Source organism: Leptonychotes weddellii, chromosome 2, assembly GCF_054177405.1.
Source record: "Leptonychotes weddellii isolate Sample4059 chromosome 2, ASM5417740v2, whole genome shotgun sequence".
Lineage (NCBI taxonomy): Eukaryota > Metazoa > Chordata > Mammalia > Carnivora > Phocidae > Leptonychotes > Leptonychotes weddellii.
In genome coordinates this window covers 27,610,626-27,631,570 of record NC_138370.1, presented here as the reverse complement: position 1 = coordinate 27,631,570, position 20,945 = coordinate 27,610,626, and positions in this window count along the sequence as shown.

Sequence of the window (20,945 nt, the reverse complement as noted above, 5' to 3'; positions counted from 1 at the left end):
AGGGAAGAACCAAGCGGCATTCGGAGATCTTGGAGGATAGGAGGTTTATTAACGCCAACAGGCTCAGAGGAGAGTGATCTCCAAAGGTCTGAGCCCTGAGCACAAACAAAGGGGGTAATCTATGCACTTCTACTTCCGCATACTTGGCACTTTTGGTGCATGTGCGAAGCAGGGCAGGGAGAAGGACCCGGATTGGCGCACGCAGGAAGCAGAACAGAGAGAAGAACCCAGAAGAGCCCTGGGACAGGGGCTGGGACTCCCTTGCTGGCTCAGTTGGCCATCTTAGGATACAGATTTCCCATATCATATTCACCTTATTTTCTCTTTTACTTTGTATAGGATAACTCAAGATGCTGAAGATTTGAGTTTTCCCTGTCCTTTTTCCCCATCATTGATCTGATATTTTAGAATAAGATTTTTTAATTTTTTACCAAACCAGTCCAAGTCATTATATATAGCTATTTTTTCCCCCAAAATTCAAAGCCCAGTTATTTTACCCAGGTTAGAAACTACTGACTGGCTTTCCTCCATCATCTGCCTCCTCTTTGCTTATATATATATATATATATGTATGTGTGTGTGTGTGTGTGTGTGTGTATGTATAAGATTATAATCTTAAGAGTTTTGTTACAAGGATTTGACCTTACATGAATTATGGGAGCCAATTAAGCAGTCTCTGTAAGGTTGCTGTCTTTGTGGCTGATGCTGGAGCTTGAAGTCCATGGGACAGTTGAATATAAAGATCAGGAGCAAGCTGGAAACCACAAGCATAAGCTGGAGCCTATAAGAAAGAACTGAAACCTGAGTCCGTTTCTGTTTCCTTTGTGGTGAATAGCCTGTGGAAGCCAGAGCTCTTCATCAGGGAGCTACAAATCTCTCAAGAATCTCTCCTGTGGCTCACTCTAACAAGAAACATATAGTGAAGAGAATTTGGGGAAGTGTAGTTCAGCCTAGCCAAGCTGACACATCACAAGGCCACCACAAATCAAGACAGATGAAGTCACACTGCCATTTGAATCAGAAATCCTTTTCATTCCCTCTGCAAAGATCCAGGATATATGTTAGATTGGGGAAAAGATTTTAATCAAATATATATATATATATGTCTGTTTCTTAGGTGAAGTTCTCTCAAAAGCAGACCCTGAATGAATGAAGCAAAGATTCATTTGCAAGTAATTTATTAAAGAATTGCTGCGGGGCGCCTCGGTGGCTCAGTCATTAATCATCTGCCTTTGGCTCAGGTCATGATCCCAGGGTCCTGGGATCAAGCCCTGCATCGGGCTCCCTGCTCCCTGGGAAGCCTGCTTCTCCCTCTCCCACTCCCCCTGCTTGTGTTCCCTCTCTCGCTGTCTCTCTCTCTGTCAAATAAATAAAATAAAATCTTTAAAAAAAATCTTTGAAAAATGTTAAAGAATTGCTGCTAGGAGAAAAAAAAAAAACAAAAAACATGACTAGAGTGAGGAGAGTGTTCAGGAACTGAAGAGGGCAAGCCAGAGTGCAGTCTAATTGGTCGGCGGTGTGGGTGGCCTCTGAAGCGTAAGGTTACACCCTGGAATTATTTGTCCTGGCTAGAGGCAAAGGTTTTGGCCTTTCATACACACTATGGAACAGGGAAGGGACACATCCTCACAACTTCTTCTTTATCTCCACTCATGTACAGCACCTAGGTATCTCATTGAGCAATCACCAGCACAGTAAACAGAACCTGGGAGATGGGGTCTATAGAGCCCGTAAAATGATCCAGGAGTATCTGGGCTGGACACTACGCTACAGATTCTATTTCATGTAAATTACCACTCTCTTATTTGACTTCAAAGCCAACATCCTATTTACTCTCTACAGTTCCTGGCTAGAAGTTTAAGTTAATGAATGCAAGAAAATCTAAAACCTTTCACTTCAACAAGACCAGCACTTTATAAAAAAAGACAATTACCCACATAGTCACAGACACGTGATAACAGACTTCCTTGAATACTTTAGCGTTTAATAAATACTCTGCTTGCTTTCCTATTTTTTAAAAAAAATATCAATTTCATGGAGGCATAAAATACTTTGAGCAGTTTTTATTAATATTGTGTCATGATTCATGCCCTATAGAGTGCTAGTCCCTTTAGTTGTCCATGGCAAATTAATTTATGATGAAGTAGTGAGAAAATGCTCCTGCCTTAGGTAATAGTCTATTTTAGATCATGTAACCAGTGCTGAGTTATAAAAGATTCTTATGTAATGTTGCAGAAGACTAAACATACCTAAACTTTGACCAGGTTTTAAAATTTCCAATCACTAAGATGAGACAGGGGAGGAATCTAGAAAATACCTCAGGGTTGCAAAAGAAGCAACAAAGCACCTGTGGTATATTTTCCAGGAAACTAAAAAAGTCATAAGATCCTTGAAATTAGGTCCTAGAAAATGTACCAAGCTTAGCCCTCAGCAAAATTCATCCAAAAAAATGGTTTGCAAATGAAAAAAGAATTGGGTGTTTATCATATTGACTTCTAAGGAATAAGTTTTATGATACTAACACCATCTTTTCTACAAGAATGATCATCTAGCAGAGTTGGGCTCAAAGCCTGCAAATGTTTTACACTAAAAGCATTAAATCCATAGGGGTGCTGAGGGTTAGGGGATAGACATGGCTTCTGCAGGCAAAGCCATCCTTTGTGTAGGAAGAGTGGAAGTCTGGGAGAGGGATGAATTTTCACACCATGAGCTTGCTCAGCGTCTAAAATTCCCACCACTGAGGTTATCCACATGGGCTTACATCCTACCTCTTTCACCTACCTAATTTAGTCTCTTTTAGTCTCCATATTTTTATCTTAACACCAGTGTAATAATATATCCTCTCAAGATCGTTGTAAAAATTAAATAAGATAATATGCAAAATGTTTAACATAGTGTCATGTTGAGTGCATACTGTGCCCTAAAGAATAATATACAATTTCGTCTGTCAGTGGTTCTCACCCGCCCCTTCACAAACATCACTGGCTTCTGCTGCCAAGGGTAGCAGCTTTTCCAGTGTTTCTAGGTTTCAGGTGGGCTCTCCAGACTGAGCTGGCCTGGGCTCATCTCTGGAGAATGAAGCATGTCATAGATAAGTGACATGATGTCTATCTAGACAGACCTGCGGATTAGAAATGGACAGTTAGAAAGACGTTTTTAAGTACGAATTTCATTGGAGGGAGAGTGGGAAAGATGAAAGGAGAGAACTCCTTTTACAACATTTTACTATGTGTTGGGCACCACAGTCGGCACTTTACACATCATTGGATTTGATATTCATCACAACCTTGCAGTATAGGTATTATTACCTTCCTCTTACAGGTCAAAAATTAAGGCTCTGAGTTTATAAACTTATAGGTGGCAGATCCAGAAAAATAACTATGAAAATGTACACCAGCAAAACCAATGCAAATACAAAGCACAGTTTTCCAAAGAAAGCATTCAGAGATGCCCAGCGAATGTTGCTGTGACTTTCTTTGTATAAGCAATTCTGTATCCTTTGGAGTTTATAGAAAAAATAACATAACATTGTTGCCAGATTCCTGAGTTGCAGGAGTTTGACAGGACAGGATGGTAAATTCTATGCTGCGGTAAAGGGAGCTCTGCACTTGCTTGGAAAGTTGCATTTGTAACCTTCCCCCTGGTGATGCTGATAGGAGCACCATCTTGAGGAGAGTGCTTGTTACGGATACTCTACTGAGCATTCCGGTTGCAGCAAGCCACTGCCGATAACAACTAATTATATTGTTCATGATGGCTGGGGGCGGTGGGGGTTGGGGGGAGCTAAACATCCATTCCCTGGGACAGAGGATACTCCACTCTGAGCAAGTCTTATATTGGGCTGCTGCAAGAGGAAACATCAGGAAGAAAGTACAATTTCATATACTGAACCTTCTTTAATCCTATCCTAAGAAGGGTTGAATGCATTTCCTAAGAAAGCTATGTAGCACTCGAAGGCCTGATGAGCTCTGCTTGAAAAGTCCATTGGAAATGATACTGGGAGAATAAAATTGGGCTTCCCAACTGCTGAGCGACCTGATGTTTTCCTAGCTGTATGGAGTCTGATGCATGAGAAATGAGGTGAGCACAGGAGAACTACCCTGTAGGAATTTGGTGATGCTGGATGTCATTGCTTCGGGGGAACAATCATCACTGCAGACAGAAAAGCTACTGCTTCTGTTGCCGCTGGCTTTTCTGTACATCAGAAAATCTTCTGAGCAACCCACTCGTGAACACACTGAACATAGTTCAGATTCACTTATTTATTCAATTATAATTGATCAAGCATTTTTTTTTTTTCCTCATTGGCACTGTGCTACCTAGGAGCTGGACCTACCTTCAAATAGCTGGTAGTCAAAAGAGGGTAAGATGACAAAGGTAAACTGTTATATAAACTTCTATAAATCTTATGATAAAATAAGCAGGGGCTATGAGAACAAATATCAATCTAGTGTTAAGAAAAATTATTTAAAACTTAGACATAAGACAAAAAGATGAGTGGTTTGCTCCCCTGGGATGTTTCAGTGTCTCTCTGGAATGCAGCTGAACAAGGATTATATGTGATTTTCTTTGGAGATGTACCTTTGTTTGACTTTCCTATTTTCTACTGGGGGCTCAAACTCTATGAAGTTACATGTGAACTTGTAGGTTTCCGTGTGGAAGAGATGGTAACCCTGAAGTTTGATGGCTCCATGGGACCCTAACCAAGTTTGTCTCTAGCTCAGCAAAGTTATTTCAAGATGAGCTTTTCTTGGTGGACTACAAATACTTTCTTGAAATGCTCTTCGAACTACCTTTGCTACTTCCCAGTTTCCTCATTAGTGAAGAAATTGAATAAAATCTTTAATGCATGCTCAGTCTATATTGGTATGAAAGTCATGTTTTTTAACATTTGAAACTGTTCAACAGCAATAGGAAACACTTCTGGGAGGATGGGAGTATTAGTCAACTCAGGCTGCTATAACAAAACACCAGACTGGGGCTTAAACGGTAAGCATTCTGTTTATCACAGTTCTGCGGACTAGGAATTCCCAGATCAAGGTGCCAGCATATTTGGTTTCTAGTGATGGCTCCCTTCCGGGCTTGCCAATGGTCATCTTCTCATGGTCTGGTATCCTCACAGTGCAGAGACAGAGAGCTCTGATTTGTCTTCGTATAAAGGCACTAGTCCCATCATAGGGACCCTACCCTCATGACTTCATGTAAACCCAATTGCCTCCCGAAGGCCATACCTCCAAATATCATCATATTGGGGGTTAAGGCTCCAACATGTAAATTTGGGGAGGCTCACAAACATTTGGCGCATAACAATGGGATTGGGATTGATCAGACGAGGTTTACAGGATAGAGTTCCGGAGGATGGAGCAGCTGATAAAAATGACCTGGTATAGGGATGGCAGAATGCAGTTGAAAGAGCTTTGGAGTCAGGCAGATGTGAATTTGAATCCTGCCTTCAGTACTTACTAGCTGTTAATTCAGCTGCTCAGTGCTTTAATTTCCTCATTAGTTACATAGAGCTGATACTAGTGACAATATCAGGGGGGATTTGTGATTATTATAAAATAACATTGAAACACTTAGCACAGTACCCGGTACTCAATGCTTAGTGCTTACTTCCCTTCCTGGTCATTAATTGCTACTACTTTGGGAATTCCCAAAGAAAATCAAATCTGGAAGCTTAATTCCACACTCTCAGTTCCTAGATCTCTCATCCCTCACATTCTAGATGGTAAGATTTAATAATCTCTTCTTTACAAATTATATACAATTTTCCATCAAAACACTTTAGAGGTATAGCAGCCCAGGAACTTGAAGCTTAAGGCAGCTATAGAGATCCTGAACTTCATCTCCGGTTTCTATGTTCAGGAAATGGTGAGGCCTCAGGAAAAGGAGTACATGAATAGATTTCTATCTCATTAGCTCAAGCTTGATTCAGTATTTGTGACAATTCTGATAAAGATCAGCATCGTGTTTACCTTTGCTCAGCAAAACCTACTTCAAAGATTAACAATGAGGTGGAAATTTGAGGAAGAATTTTTAATATATTTGAGAAATTAAACACTATTTATGCACCTACCTTAATTGAATTTAAAATATACACCAAATTATATGTAAAAACAAGATGTTCTTATCTAGTCTTTAAAGCTGGTTCCCAAGGGCTATTTACTAAGCTATACTTCATCACTTTCAAGTACATGAAGTCAGATAAGTAAACTCAGTGTAAATGAATATTGCTAAAAGTAGTCTATAGTTTAGATTTTTTTACTAATTTAAATCAAATTCCCCTATTAGTCCAAATTGGCTTTCGGAGTAAGTACAGTTTTATGCCATCTTACAACACACATTAACACCCACTCCATGGCACAGTCTGAGGATAAATAAGTAATTTATTTACAATTACAATATGCAGAACTGATGTTTTGAGAGTCTTTAAGGGAATGTGGTAGGGACACAAGATTATTACAGTTGGCTTTAATAAATCTGCTTTTGAAAATCCAGTTCTCTTGAGCTCCTTTTACTTTCTCCTTCCCCCACACATCTTTACATCTCCTCCTAGAGGCAATAATCGCCCCACTCATTATCACCCCTAATTGCTCAGCCTTATTCCCTCCTAAAATATGCTTCCAGATGCCACCATTAGTGATGCTGCCTTGGTGGAGGGAGATTTCTTGTTCTCTAGTTTTTGGCATAAATACTAAAAATAACTAAAATTTATGAAGATTGAGAACATGGTAGGCACTGTTTTGAGACTGATGTGAATTAACTAATTTAATCCTCTCAACCCCATGCAGTTATCATTATTATTATGTAAGTTTTACAGATACAGCAAAAGAGCATTTACAGAAGTCACTAAGGGTCACGCTGATGGTAAAGATGGAATCAGGGTTTGTACTCAGGACGTCTAGCTTAAGAGGCTGCGTATTTACCTATACCCTCATTTTTCTTCCTCACCTTGAACACCTGTTTCCCAAATAGTACTCTGTGATAACCAGCTATAACTATGATACTTTTCTTTAGAAACGGGACTCTGATGGTTAATTTTATGTGTCAACCTGACTAGGCCACAAGGTACCCAGATATTTGGTTAACCACTATTCCAGGTGTGCCTTTGAGGGTGTTTCTGGACAAATTAAAATTTGGATTGGTAGACTGAGTAAAGCAGATTGCTCTCTCCAGTGTGGGTTGGCTTTGTCCTATCCGTTGAAGGCCTGAATAGAGCAAAAGGCTGAGTAAGAGAGAATCTTCTGTCTCTGCCTGATGGTCTTTGAGCTGGGACATTGGTCTTTTTCTGCCTTTGGACTCGAACTTGAACTTTCACCACTGGCCTTCCTGGTCATTAGGCCTTCAAACTGCAGATCTTGGTGGACATTTCAGCCTCTATAATCACATGGGCCATGAGCCAATTCCTTCCTTCTCTCTCTCTCTTTCTGTCTCTCATCTATTTCCTTAATCTACATCTATACCTTTATATATCTCTGTATCTATCCTATCGGTTCTCTTTCTTGGTGAACCCTCACTAATATAGGGACACAGGACACATGAGATTTCCCCTAACCAGTTACATATTTTCCCCAGTATTCTGCATTAGCATACGAAATACCTTACCAAGATATTGGGTATGTTCATAAGTATAAAAAACTTGTGAATTACTCCTATTTATTTTTATTACAAAATGACTACAAGATGCAATATCTCTCTGTGTAAGTATCTGTGGCAATTTTGTATATTTACTCATTTTATTAAATGTATAATAGTGAAGAGAATGGAACTGAGATCTTAGAATTAGAAAACTATTTCTGTGACAGACGTATCAGCTAAGTCTACCAACTGAGTTAAGGATATAAGTACAGTATAAATACCCATTACATATGGCCCTACTATTAATAGAGTAACTGGCCACATTTCACTTCCCCCCAACTGCTGTGAGATCATTTTTAGGTCTTACATAAAATCAACTCATATTTTTGTTTGTCTCTTATCCCCAACTTTTCATGTGTACATATATGAGTATGAATGTATGAGTGTATGTGAATGTTTATTACACAAGGCTTAGTATCTTTTAGAAAAGTTTTCCAGGCTTAAGCATGTCTTGTTATATGGTATTAAGCTGCATAATAGATAATATAGTAAAGTAGAAACAACATGGACATTAGAACCTGCCAGAGATGGGTTTGAGCCTTAGTTCTGCTACTGATCAGCTATGGGGCCTCAGCTTGGCTATTTAAACTTTATTAATAACCAGGGCAATGAAAATGTCATAATAAGAAACCATGTTTTGTTTACCAGACTGACAAGAAATTTTGAATTTAGCAACACCTGTTATTGGCAAAGTTGTAAAACAATAAAAAATAAAATGAGACTGTAGACTGTTTGTAAGACAACAATTTGAGCCCAAAATTTTACTGCTAGATATATTGCTGCAATAGTATCCTGCACTTGGGTACCAGAAGACGTCCTAGCAGCCTTATTTGTAACAGCAAAAAATTAGAGACAGACCAAGTGTTCATAAGCAAGAAGATGGACTAGTAAATTGTTCCATATCCATATACTAAGATATTAGCCAGTACACATGTAGAGAGCTAGAGACACACACATAAGCATGTATGAATCTCTATAGTTAAATCCCGAGAATAAAAAGATGAGTGAAAAAAGCAAGTCCCAGAATAATACATGCATTTTAGTATTATTTATATAAAGTTTAAACACTTGCAAAACTAAAAGATGTACCATTTGAGGATGTGTTCATGCATAGTTTGTATACTTATATATAATATATTTGATATATAATTCTATACATTATACATGGTAATTATATATTTTATGCATAATATATATTTTCTGTATATAAAATTTGTATATTATAAATGGTGAAAAATGTAGGGTTAAGTAGTTACATCTGGGAGTGGGAAGTGAAAGGCTTTGGTGTTGTTGGCAAGATTTAATTTTTAGTCTAGGTGTTACATTGGTTTTCATTATTTATGTCGTAATATGTTTACATTTTTTTTATGTACATGGACATTTATTATTTTTTTGCGAAAATGGGGTTGATAAAATAAAAATCATATCTTTAAGTCAATCAATTTCTTATTACAAGTTTACTTTCAGCTCCAGCATTGCATGGTGCCATGAACTCAATTTTCAAGACCTTTTGGAGAATCTCTATTCTTCATTTCTCAGCAATATATTTTTTTTTTTGTGAAAGCGTTTCAAGTGTTAGGGGAGGTTGTGAGAACTGACATCCAACTTGGAAGGATATCCCAACAACAAAATTTGTATTTCTTTCTGTTCTGTAATCTGTGAAACATTAGTTAGGCTCAGTGATCATGAAAGAGATTTTTTTAGCAAGGATAGTATTCTAGATAAGTTCTCTTATATTGTAGAGGTAGGAAACTATTTTATGTAGGGCCACTGATAAAGAATAAAAGGCAATATGAACGGACCGCTCAATTTCTACCACGTACATTGACCATTATTATGAAATATTAATTTAATGTAACTAATTTAATAATGCAAAATAAAGGTTTATTAAATAAATGCCTTAAAATATACTTCTAGACTGTGGCTGGTAAAGTATGAGAGACAAAAGAGGAGGAAAGAAGGGGTAATTGGGAAAAAATGAATTGGGAAAGAGAAGAAAATAGTCTGCACAGGAAGATGTTAAATGTGAAAACAGTGTTGGAAAGACAAAGGAAGATGCAGGATATGTACCGAGGACACATTCACAAACACAGATACAATATATAATCATGAAATAATTTACCCATCTCCTAGTTTATTCAGGTCTACTTTGAACATTCTGAAAAGTTGTTACAATGCAACCAAAAAAAAAAAAAAAACTTCCTTGGAAATATCAAGTACCACCCCAGCTAACACCTCTGGCCCCCCCATCCCCCTCACAGTTATGCACCGTTCGGATTGCTCCGGCTTCCTTTTAAAGGTGATAGAAGTAACCGAGGTTCACATTCCTAATAGTATTTATTCATGCTCATGGAATGCTCTTGAAAGTTTGTCTTTTTTTGTTTGTTTGTTTCTATATTTAAATAAAAAGATCCCCCACCCCTCCCCGTGTGATCTGTAGGGTTTCATGAATATTAATCTTGGATTGGCTGTTGTTGCCGTATTCAGCCTTTTGTAGACTTATAAAGAGAAATAAAAATGTAATTAATCTTTTCATCGATCGCAAGATTTGAAACTAAGCAAGTAAACCAAACCAGCTGGCCTTTGAGGAGCAGCCAACTGTCGTGCAGAGAACACTTGGGGGTGGGGGCCGGCTTCTGTTCTTAAGAACCCTTAGCATGTGACAAATATGCTTCTTTTAGCACATTGGAAATGGATCTGCAAATGAGTAAAATGCGAACAAATCAGTCTCCTTTTTCCATAGAGTTTGCAGCCGGTGAGTTGACGGTGTCAGCCGCTGATTATTCCAGAGGAGGGGAGAGAGAGAGATTCTAGTGCACAACCGTAGTGTTCTATCATGACGTTATCATCAAGCCCAGCAGGACTTGTATTGTTTGGATAAAGCTCAGTGTTACACTGTGCAACCTAATGAAACCTAGGGTCCAACTCAATGACTTTTACTCCCAATTGCTCTTTGTTTAATATAAAAACTCAGCCACCAGAATATGGTTTTGCAGTTTGTGACTTTTCTGGACCTTTAAATTAATCACATTTTGCAAACTCCACGCGTGTAGCAAAGAACGTGAGGCCAGGCACCAGGCTTAGAGACAGTCCCTTTCTCTCTCCTAAAAGGAGGCAGCAGTGGGTCTGGAGGGGTAGAGGGAGGGCTCCAGGGCCTGTTTGAGGGCAGAGCTGGACTGGAGACCCATGTAACCCAGTTCCGGTCCAGTAGCCACACTACAGGATCCGCTGGGAACTATTTCTCCTCTTTTGTCTGTAAAGTGCCCTTGTTTCAAATTCAACAGCTGAAAAAGGCACAGTGGACTCAAACTGGGGCTGAGAGGGAAAAGCAGGGAAGCTGTGCTTTTGGCTCCATTAAAATAGATTCTGGAAGGCCCCTCCAGCACCTCTAAAGGCAAAGAACATTCAGCTGGAGTCCCAGGGGGGCATCTTTAGTCATTAGCATGCCGCTTCCTCCTCAAAGTAAATGTTAAGTGTTTGAATTTCATATCACTTCTAAGCCAAACCCATTATGCCGCACTTCAGGGAAAAAGGAGGTACACCCTCCGATTCAGGAGGTGGAAAGGGAGCAAACCATCCGACTTTCAAAAACAAGTTAACAAGAGAATAACGTAAGGTGTCTTTCAGGGAGCTAGTCACCCGAACTGGGGATGGGTGGAACTGAATGTCACCCACACAGGTAAACACATTTTGAGCACATGTTTTATGTCTGGCCCTTGTTTATCTGCCAGAAACATCAAGGCAGAAAAAGCTACAACCTCCACTTTGAAGGGACTTCTAGTCCAACAGGAATAAAAGAGTCCTACGATTACCTCACTATATAATAAGGTAAGTAAAGTGATAGAGGTGTGAGGCGAGCACAAAGCGGATGCACATAGTGGCCTAGGGTTTAGGAAAGGTCTCTTGAAGGAAATCTTGTCTAAGCTGGGTCTTGCAAGACAATAGCCAGGTAAAGAGAGGTCACAAAGGCATTCCACAGGGAGGGGAGAGCATAAGCAACGACACAGAGTGGTGAACTATGATGGAGAGTCAGAACTTTGAGGAATTTTGCAAAACTCACTTGTCAAGTATGAGACCTGTGGTTCTAAAGAACAGGGCTGGGCTGAGAAACCTCCCGGGGGCCAAGCCCCGGGTCTAGATGTTGAAAGAGGCAGGGTGGCATCCTTGGGATCCAAATAGAAAAAGGGCCAGCTTAATTTAGAGAGCACGTAGAACATTCTGCCACATGAAACAGAGCTCTTATCTAAGAGAGGACAAAAAGGCAGGGAGGAGCATTTGAATCTTATTGCAACCACCTGTGTCAAAGCTGATGCCCACCCCCAGAGCGAGGGCCATAGAGGTCAAGATGGATGCGAGGTGGGGAGGGCAAAATGGTGAGATTTGGGGACGAACTGGAACAGAGGGGTAAGAGGCCAAGAAGAAGTTGAGATGATTTTAATTATTTCAGGACAGATTCTCTGTTTGCCATTTTTGGGAAGAGGGTGAACATGCCTCCATTTTACAAAAGGGGCTGCATTCAATTAAGCAAAATCACAAATGTATGGTTGCTATTATAGGGAAGTTCAAGGTGTAGGAAGCTAGTGTGCACAAACAAGCGCGTGGTATCAGCTCAAGCCATTGTGCTCTGTGCTCTACTTCACGGAGCTGGGCTGCTCCCCCCGAACCCACCCCGCACTTCTCCTTTGTCATCTGGATCCCTCTAGGGAGGACGAGAGAGAAATAAAAGGCAGACAGAGAGAGGAACCAGAGCCTGGCCCCTTCCTGATTTGCTTGCTGTCTCTGTCCGCAAGAATAGGCTCACTTCAGCACGGGCCCTTCACTCTAGCCGTGGTGTCGGCTCCCATCTCCAGCTTTTTTCTTGGCACATCCAAAAGCTTGATTGTAGCTCCTGAAAGGCGTAAGCACCGACCAGACAGCACTTTCTCCTCAGAGGGCTGAGTCCCAGCTCTGCCTTGAGGCTGCAGCATTTTAACAAGCCCACAGAGGCCCCTCCTCGGTGGCTGGACTCCTGCTCTGCAGGTCTCCTCCTAGCTTGCAAGTTCCAGAACCCCTAGCTTGTCTCTGTGACCCAGCCTCGAGGTGTACTTGCCTCTTGCAGGTGCCCTCTCTGTTTTTACTCACTGTTCGCTTTTTTGTTTCCAGTCCAGTTTAGCCAATTCCTTATATTAAATTCTCTTTACTGTGATACTTAGTGTACTTTCTACTTTCCTGACTGGACCCTGACTCATTCAGGCTTGAGTTGAAGGGTTTCTCATTTTTTGCAGATAAAGTTAGGTAAATCCAGCAAGTTACTCATTTTATGTCTGAAACTCAAGGAAAAGAACATAGGAGAGTCTATGGTATTAATTCAAAATTCTCATTTCATTCGTGGTAGTTAAAATGTTAGAGAATATATAAGATTACTCAAAATGCCAAGAAAGGAAATACTCTCCCTCCTGGATATTATGGTACCACTAAGCATTCCCCAGAATCAAATACTTCTGAGGATCATGACTTTGTGTGTGTGTGTGTGTGTGTGTGTGTTCCATTCATGCCTTGCACTATGTTTGGCACAAAGTAAGAGCTTAATATTTGTTGAGTGAATGGAGGAAAGAAAAGAGAAAAAAAGAAGAAAGCTGAATGAGAAAATCTTCAGGTTGAAGGGTATGGTAGAGGCTACAGTATCTATTCTCCCTATATTATTAAGTAGAGGAATCATGATTTTATCTGAGTTATTAATCAGTCTATTTCCCAGATCCCTGCAGCTAATATGGTCACATGACTAAATTATGACAAATGACAGAAATTTTCATTATGACCTCCAGGACCAATTCCTAAAGGAAACTGATCCCACTAGGGCTACACTTTCTTTTTTCCTTTTCTCCTTCCTGATTTCTGCTGTCTGGATGTTGCAAGGACAAGAGATCCAGCAATCATAATGCACCAGGAGGTGACTTTGAAGATCAGAAAGAGAGGACTCTGTTTCTCTCGGCTGAAGCTTGCTGGTTACCTGTCTCTGGACTTCTTTAAATGAAAGAAATAAACTTCTCTCTTGTTTCACCAATGCTTTTATTGTATATAGTTCAATATAATACAAAGTGATATAAATGGGTCTTTAAAGACCTGTAAGACGCATTTGTGGTTCCTGTTTGACCTTTCCTCCCATTGGTCACCTCATATATGCTGACAGGAATTCTTCCTGAGGAACTTTCTCTGGTTTGGGATAGTTCTGACTATTATGATTTCATTGAATGAGAGAAGAGATTTCTGCTTGTTGCACCTGGAACTACTTTATTGAGTGTCATCAAAAATATCCAATTATGGGGCGCTTGGGTGACTCAGTCAGTTAAGTGTCCAACTCTTGGTTTCAGCTCAGGTCATGATCTCATGGGTCCGTTGTGGGATGGAGCCCTGAGCTGAGCCTCGCATTGGGCTCCATGCTCTGTGGGGAGTCTGCTTGAGATTGTCTCCCTCTGCTCCTCACCCACCTCTCTCTCAAATAAATAAGTAAATAAAAATATCCATTCCTTCTTCACTAGAAAAGTATTTGGATTTCCAAGGACAGTTATAATGCCCTCCCTGGTTCTTCCTTCTGTTTTGCAATTAGATGTGGTATAAAATTCCCATCTTTACTTAGTTTCTAGGTGATAGCCAAATGTAGATACCCCTACATATTGTTTCCCAATCGTTTTTATTATTGTTTTGTTTTGTTTTATAAGACTCTTACTACTATGGATCCTGTGACTATAGAAGTGTTAGTAAAATCTTACAAATAGTGTTATTGCCAGCAAGTGCCCTTCTAGCTCCAATGGAGAGCCTTGGGGGGACAGTGCAAGGGAGAAAGAAGGAACCCCCTGGACACTGCATTTTTCCTGGTAACCATTCTCAATAAGGATGTCTACAGGTATCAATGAAAGGTTTAAAATGTTTCAAGCCATGTTGTGTATCGGTATAAGTCAGCATCTTCATCTGTAAGGAGAAACCTTAATAGTATCACTTTCCCAGAGTAACTGTGAGGGTGAAATGTAAATTCCATGTACATACCTCTGTAAAGACTTAGAAGTGCTGAGACTCGGTCTCATCAAAGTTTCAGCAAGACAGTCTAGTTGTTACTCCAAAAATGTGTTCTATTTTTATTCCTACTTGCTAGTGGAATTTGATACATTGGCTACGATCATGTCCTATGCGGTTCTGGGAATCTTGACAGACTGTCAGATTTGCTGCCTCAATTTGAGAATAGAAAATGTTTCTCTCTTCCTGGGATGGTTTTCTCCTTTCCTTCTCAGTAAAGTCCTACTAATACATTAAGACTCAGCCTAAGCGTCGCACATTTCTTGTTGACTGTCCCTTCCCCTGAAATAGCAAACTCCTCAAGGGAAGGGGCCTTTCTATTCATTTTTAACCACCTTAAGTGGTTAATATCATATCATTAATATCATAGCTGGCATTCTATGGGTGACGGCCACAGGTTTGTTGAATGATAGTGAATCACTGAGGCATGCAAATAATAGATGTTGAAAAATAGCTACTTTATATCTTTTCCTTCTTTTTTTTTTTTTTTTTTTAAGGACCAGACTACTTGTATATTTGATTTCAGACAGGATAACTCTCTTTTCAAAATAATTAATGTTTTTTTATCTCTTACTATGTACCAAACTCTGTGCTAAGTGTTTGAGATACATTATTTCATTTAAATCTTCACAAAAATCCAGTGCAGTGGATTTGAGCCTCATTTGACAAAAGGGGATCCTAACTTCTTTAAGTTTACATGGCTACTGAGTCATGGAATGAGTTCTCTCTCATCCCAAATCTATACTTTAAATCAGGATGCCACACAAGTGCTTTTCGAAACTTAATTTTGAGTTAGACAAGTCACCTGGGGATGTTGTTAAATGCAGGTCCTGATTCAGTGGCTCTGAGATGGGCCTGAGAGTCTGCATTTCTGACATGCTCCCAGGCACTACTGACTCTGTGCACAGACACAATAGAGTAGCCTGGATCTACTCACTGCCTTCCCTCCAGATGTGTCTCAGCTCCTCTGGTTTATAGTCCTGACACACTCCATCCGTGGGTTGCTGTCCAGCTCAGCAGGAGGCACATGGGAGATTCCCTTTTCTGCAGTCCCCACATCACTCGTTTCAAGCCTGATATCCATCTCATCTTCTCCATCACCTTCTGTCTTTCATCTGCCTTATCTGTGCATGTTCTGACTCTTGACCCCACTGTCCAATTTCTCAGTCATCATCCTCTTCAACATCCAGTGTTCACCCTGCCTGTGATTCACAGATCACTTTTGAACATTAGCCGAGAGACCTTCTTTAGCTCATGGCCTTTTTGAAATTAGAGTTGCAAGGACATATCTTCAGCAACATGGAAGATTTAAGCTCACATAGACCCCCTTCGAGCTCCAAACACATAGTAATCCTGGATGAAAGAAAATCAGAAATATATATAGCCAGGTTTGAAAGATGGTAAAATGACTTTCCAGTAATAAAGAACTTGTAACCAATGCAGTTATTGTACAAGCTACTCAGTGGTAGTCCAGAAGGTAATAGATCTAGATATAGGTGTGCGCACTTCAGGGGGGTTATGGTTCAACGTCCATCCAGGCACAGAAGCTGTAACCTTGAAGACTGCATGAGACAGACAGAACTAAGAACAATGTACCCAGAGAAATCTCTGGAAGACTTCTCTTCCAGGAACAGGGAATTAAAAAAACACCCACTACCATGGACAGCAGCAAGAAAACATCCTCCTCCAGGGTCTTTCAGAGGTAAGAAAAAATCAAAACCCCAAGACTTCACCATGGACAGATGTGAAACCTTAATGGACACCGTGTATACACAGGTATCCCATTTGGATGAATTAACATAGCAACTGAATTCAGAATAGCAAATGACCTGAGACCTCCAGGAAAAGCACATACCATACTCTTCTACTTATAAATTCCTAAATGACATTGTCCACAGATAGCTTGCAACTCACACCACACACACATACATACAAACCAACCTACAAACTCCCACTGAAAGTGAGCTCGTAGTAAAACACTGCAAAATCAAGACTCCACCATGGACAGATGTGACACATACCTCATGTAATGCAAGTTTCCCAGGATGTAAACTAACATATAAACTGAACTGAGAGTAATCTTACCCAGAGCCCAAAGTTGAAGCTCAGGCCATGGCGCTTTATTCAGAAACTATAACAACCTATGTTGCAGAGACATTTTGTGTGCACACATGCTGTGCACAAGCACACACATACACACACACACCACAAATGAGCAAAAAGACTTCCATTGAAAATGAACTTGCAATGAGACATTACAAATCTCAAGACTTACGTGAGACGTATGGTGAATTAATATATGAACTGAACTCAGGGAATTGATTTCCCCAGTGCTCAGCAGGAGAAGCTCATGACATAGCATTCTATTTGGAAATTTCCCAAACTCATGGTGCACAAATCTCCCATAGAAAAATCAACTTCCACTGATTATAAGTTCAGAATAAGATAGGGTAAATCCTTTAGGAGAAGTTCTACCTTGTATGTGACTGGACACACTAAAACTACAAGGTATAATAGAACAACCTAAAAGAGACTATAAGTTTATTTAAAAGTATTAAGGAACAAAAAGAAAAAGTAAAATTTACAATGAGAGAAAGGACACCATGAAAAATAGATAAGAAGACTTTCAAAAGATGCAAATCAAACTAATGATGAAAAGTACAATCATTAAAAGTAGTAAGTTGATGGATGAAAAAGGAGATTTGATAGAGAATTAGTTAACCCAAAAGGAAAAAAAGTAAGGAATTACTGATAACTCAGCCCAGAGGAAAAAATTAATGAAAAAATAAAAACAAGGCTAAGAGACATTAAAGACAGTATGGAAATTTTAACACATGCATCTTTAAATTTCAGAATTTTTTTAAAAAGGAAAAATGACGGAAGGGCAATACTGAAAAGATTATTGAAATTTTTTGAGAATGGAAGGCACACATGGGTTCTGAGATTGAAGAAGCCTGCCATATTCTGAGTTTCTAACCAAAACTGTCTGTAGAACAACAAAGAATGATGATGGCCGTAAAAGCAACCATAAGGAGAAGGCTGATTATGTACAAGAGAAAAGTAAATTTGAATGGCAGCCAACCTCTTTGCTATGTTGAAAGGAATAATCATCTATCTAGAGTTCTATATCCAGCTGAACTACCATTTAATAAAGGCAAATTGCAAATTGCTTTTTTCTAATAAAGCAAAGATTTTCAGTAAAACAAAGAATTTCAATAAAACAAAGAATTTTCTTCTATAGACTTCTACTGAATGATCTTTTAAAGGCTGTGCTCAATAAGAAGAAAATTATACATTATATGTTAAAAAAAAGAAGATAGTAGGAAGGGAAAAATGAAGGGGGGGAAATCAGAGGGGGAGATGAACCATGAGAAACTATGGACTCTGAGAAACAAACTGAGGGTTCTAGAGGGGAGGGGGGTGAGGGGATGTGTTAGCCTGGTGATGGGGATTAAAGAGGGCATGTACTGAATGGAGCACTGGGTGTTATACGCAAACAATGAATCATGGAACACTACATCAAAAATGATGTAATGTATGGTGATTAACACAACATAATAAAAAAAAAAAAAAAAGAAGTCAATGAGAAAAAAAAAAAAGAAGAAGAAAATTAAACCCAGAAGTAAAGATTAGCTCTCACCAATAGAAGCAGGCAAACTGATAAACTTGCTAAACATGAGGAAGTAGGTAAATACTCATTAATTGTAAAGAAAAATTAAAATAATAATATAATTTGAAGAATGATTTTGGGATTTGACTGTAAGGAAAATTAAAACACTAGGTAATAGCATGGAATTTGAAATGGCATCATTGGAATTAAGGTGTATTTATTTCCCTTTGTGGTTCAGGTGGAATACAGAGACCATAGCTAAATGTATACGCTCCCAAGTCAAATGTGCATTTTAGGGTTAGGAGAAGAGAGAATTTCCAATCCAGAGAAAGGAGGTGTAGGTATATTACTTTTGTATGGATGCCGTAATCAATGACCAAAAAGGACAGCTTAAAACAATGGAAATATTCTCTCACAGTTCTGGAGGCCAGATGTTTAACATGTTTCACTGGGTTAAATTAGTTTCCCAGGCCCAAAGGCTTCTGGAGGTTCCAGGCGAGAATCTGTTGCTTGCCTTTTCTTATTTCTGGTGACTGCTGCCATTCCTTAGCTTATGGTTACATCACTCCAATTTCTGCCTCTCTCTCCACATCATCTTCTCCTGTGTGTGTCTGTCTAATCTCCCTTGGCTTCTCTCTTTTAAGGCTACTTGTGATAGAATTTAGGACCTACGCAGATCATCCAAGATGATCTCCTCACCTCAAGATCCTTCACTTCACTTCATCACATCCGCAAAGACCCTTTTTCCAAAGGAGATGATATTTACAGGTTCCAGGGATTAGTATATGCATATATCTTTGGAGCCACTGTTCATCCCACTAAAACAAGAATCACAAAAACACGGTCTATCCGAACACAACAGAGACAGAAATAATGAGAATAATATGGCCAATAATATGACCATTTTCTATCCACTTTGGCTGTTATTGACTGTTTCATTTCCTCAACTTATCCTTTTACTCTGAACCTAAATTGGAGTAATGGAAAGCATTAGGAGAAGAGTCATCAAACCGTGGCCCATGGACCAGATCCAGCTCCCCATCCATTTTTGTAAATAAAGTTTTATTGTGGGGCACCTGGGTGGCCCAGTCAGTTAAGTGTCTGCCTTAGGCTCAGGTCATGATCCAAGGGTCCTGGGATCGAGCCCCATGTCTGGCTCCATGCTCAGCAGGGAGTCTGCCTTTCCCTCTGCCTGCCGCTCCCCCTGCTTATGTCTCTCTCTCTCTCAAATAAATAAATAAAATCTTTTAAAAAATAAAGTTTTATTGAAACACAGTCATGTAAATTCTTTACTTATTATCTCTGGCTGCCTTTGTGCTATAATAGCAGGGCTGAGGAATTGTAACAGAGACCATAAGGCCTGCAAAGCCAAAAGTATATACTCTCTGGCCCTTTCCAGAAAAAGTATGCCACATCTTGAATTAAATGATCCACTCAAAGTGGAAATAGGAAGGAAGAGAATTAGATGAATTAATTGACTGTGTGTGTGTATGTGTGTGCATATGAGATGCATATTTTGAGTTAAGATTGTCATTATTAGTCTGACACCTTCAATGGAATTAAAGTTCTCTCAGAGAACTGACAAGTAAAGGAAAAAAGTTTCGCTTCCTTGGATTTGGAAATTTGGATTCAGGATTTTCTTCAACTCTGCAGAATATTCTTAGAAGGAAGATTTGCAATTAGATGCTAAGCACATTGGACTAGAGGGATAAGGAGCTGTAAATACTGCCAAAAATTTTATGAAAAGTGTATGCAGCCTGTATTTTACTCCTAATGGGATGCACATTTTGGCCTCATTTTTACTTCTATTGTAAGCTGCCTCAAATCATTTTGGTGGAAGTAGATGTGGTATAAATAAATAACCATACATGGACAGCATGGAAGAAAGAAAAAATGTAGAGCAGAAAAAATAAATCTCGTAAGTAGCTGTATTTTAAGTGGAAAGTCAGGTTTTGCATTAGGTAGTATTTATAAGATATTTTGTGGAGTGCCTTAAAATGCCATGGAAATGTCAATGATGGTCACAGCTCTTGAAAACAATAGTGTCAGAATAGCTAACTTCGTTATTGCACTGCTTGGCTTTCACTTCTTCATAAGAAACAGAATACCTGTTCCCCAAGGCTCTATGTCAAGTTCAGAGATCACATGCTCGCCCACCCAGGGGGCCACTGACAGTTTTCACTGACATGCTCCCCTAACAGAAGGAGTGAGTTCACTTGGACTCTGAATCTACAACGAGCATGGCTAAATATTTAGGGATCTGATGTTTTAGGTTTCTTTTTTCTCTTTCTGCCAATTTTAGAAAAGGAACGATAGATATTTCTGTTTTATGAAAAAGCCTCCACATTATTTACACTGATATTGTCTGAGCTGCCTAGAAAGTAAGCTGGAAGAATTACCACTCTCTATGGTTTGAGACAGACTTCTTCTTTATTTTTTTTATTTTTTTTTATTTATTTTTTTATTCTTATGTTAATCCCCATACATTACATCATTAGTTCTAGATGAAGTGTTCCATGATTCATTGTTCATGCACAACACCCAGTGCTCCATGCAGAACGTGCCCTCCTCAATACCCACCACCAGGCCAACCCATCCTCCCACCCCCCTCCCCTCTAGAACCCTCAGTTTGTTTTTCAGAGTCCAT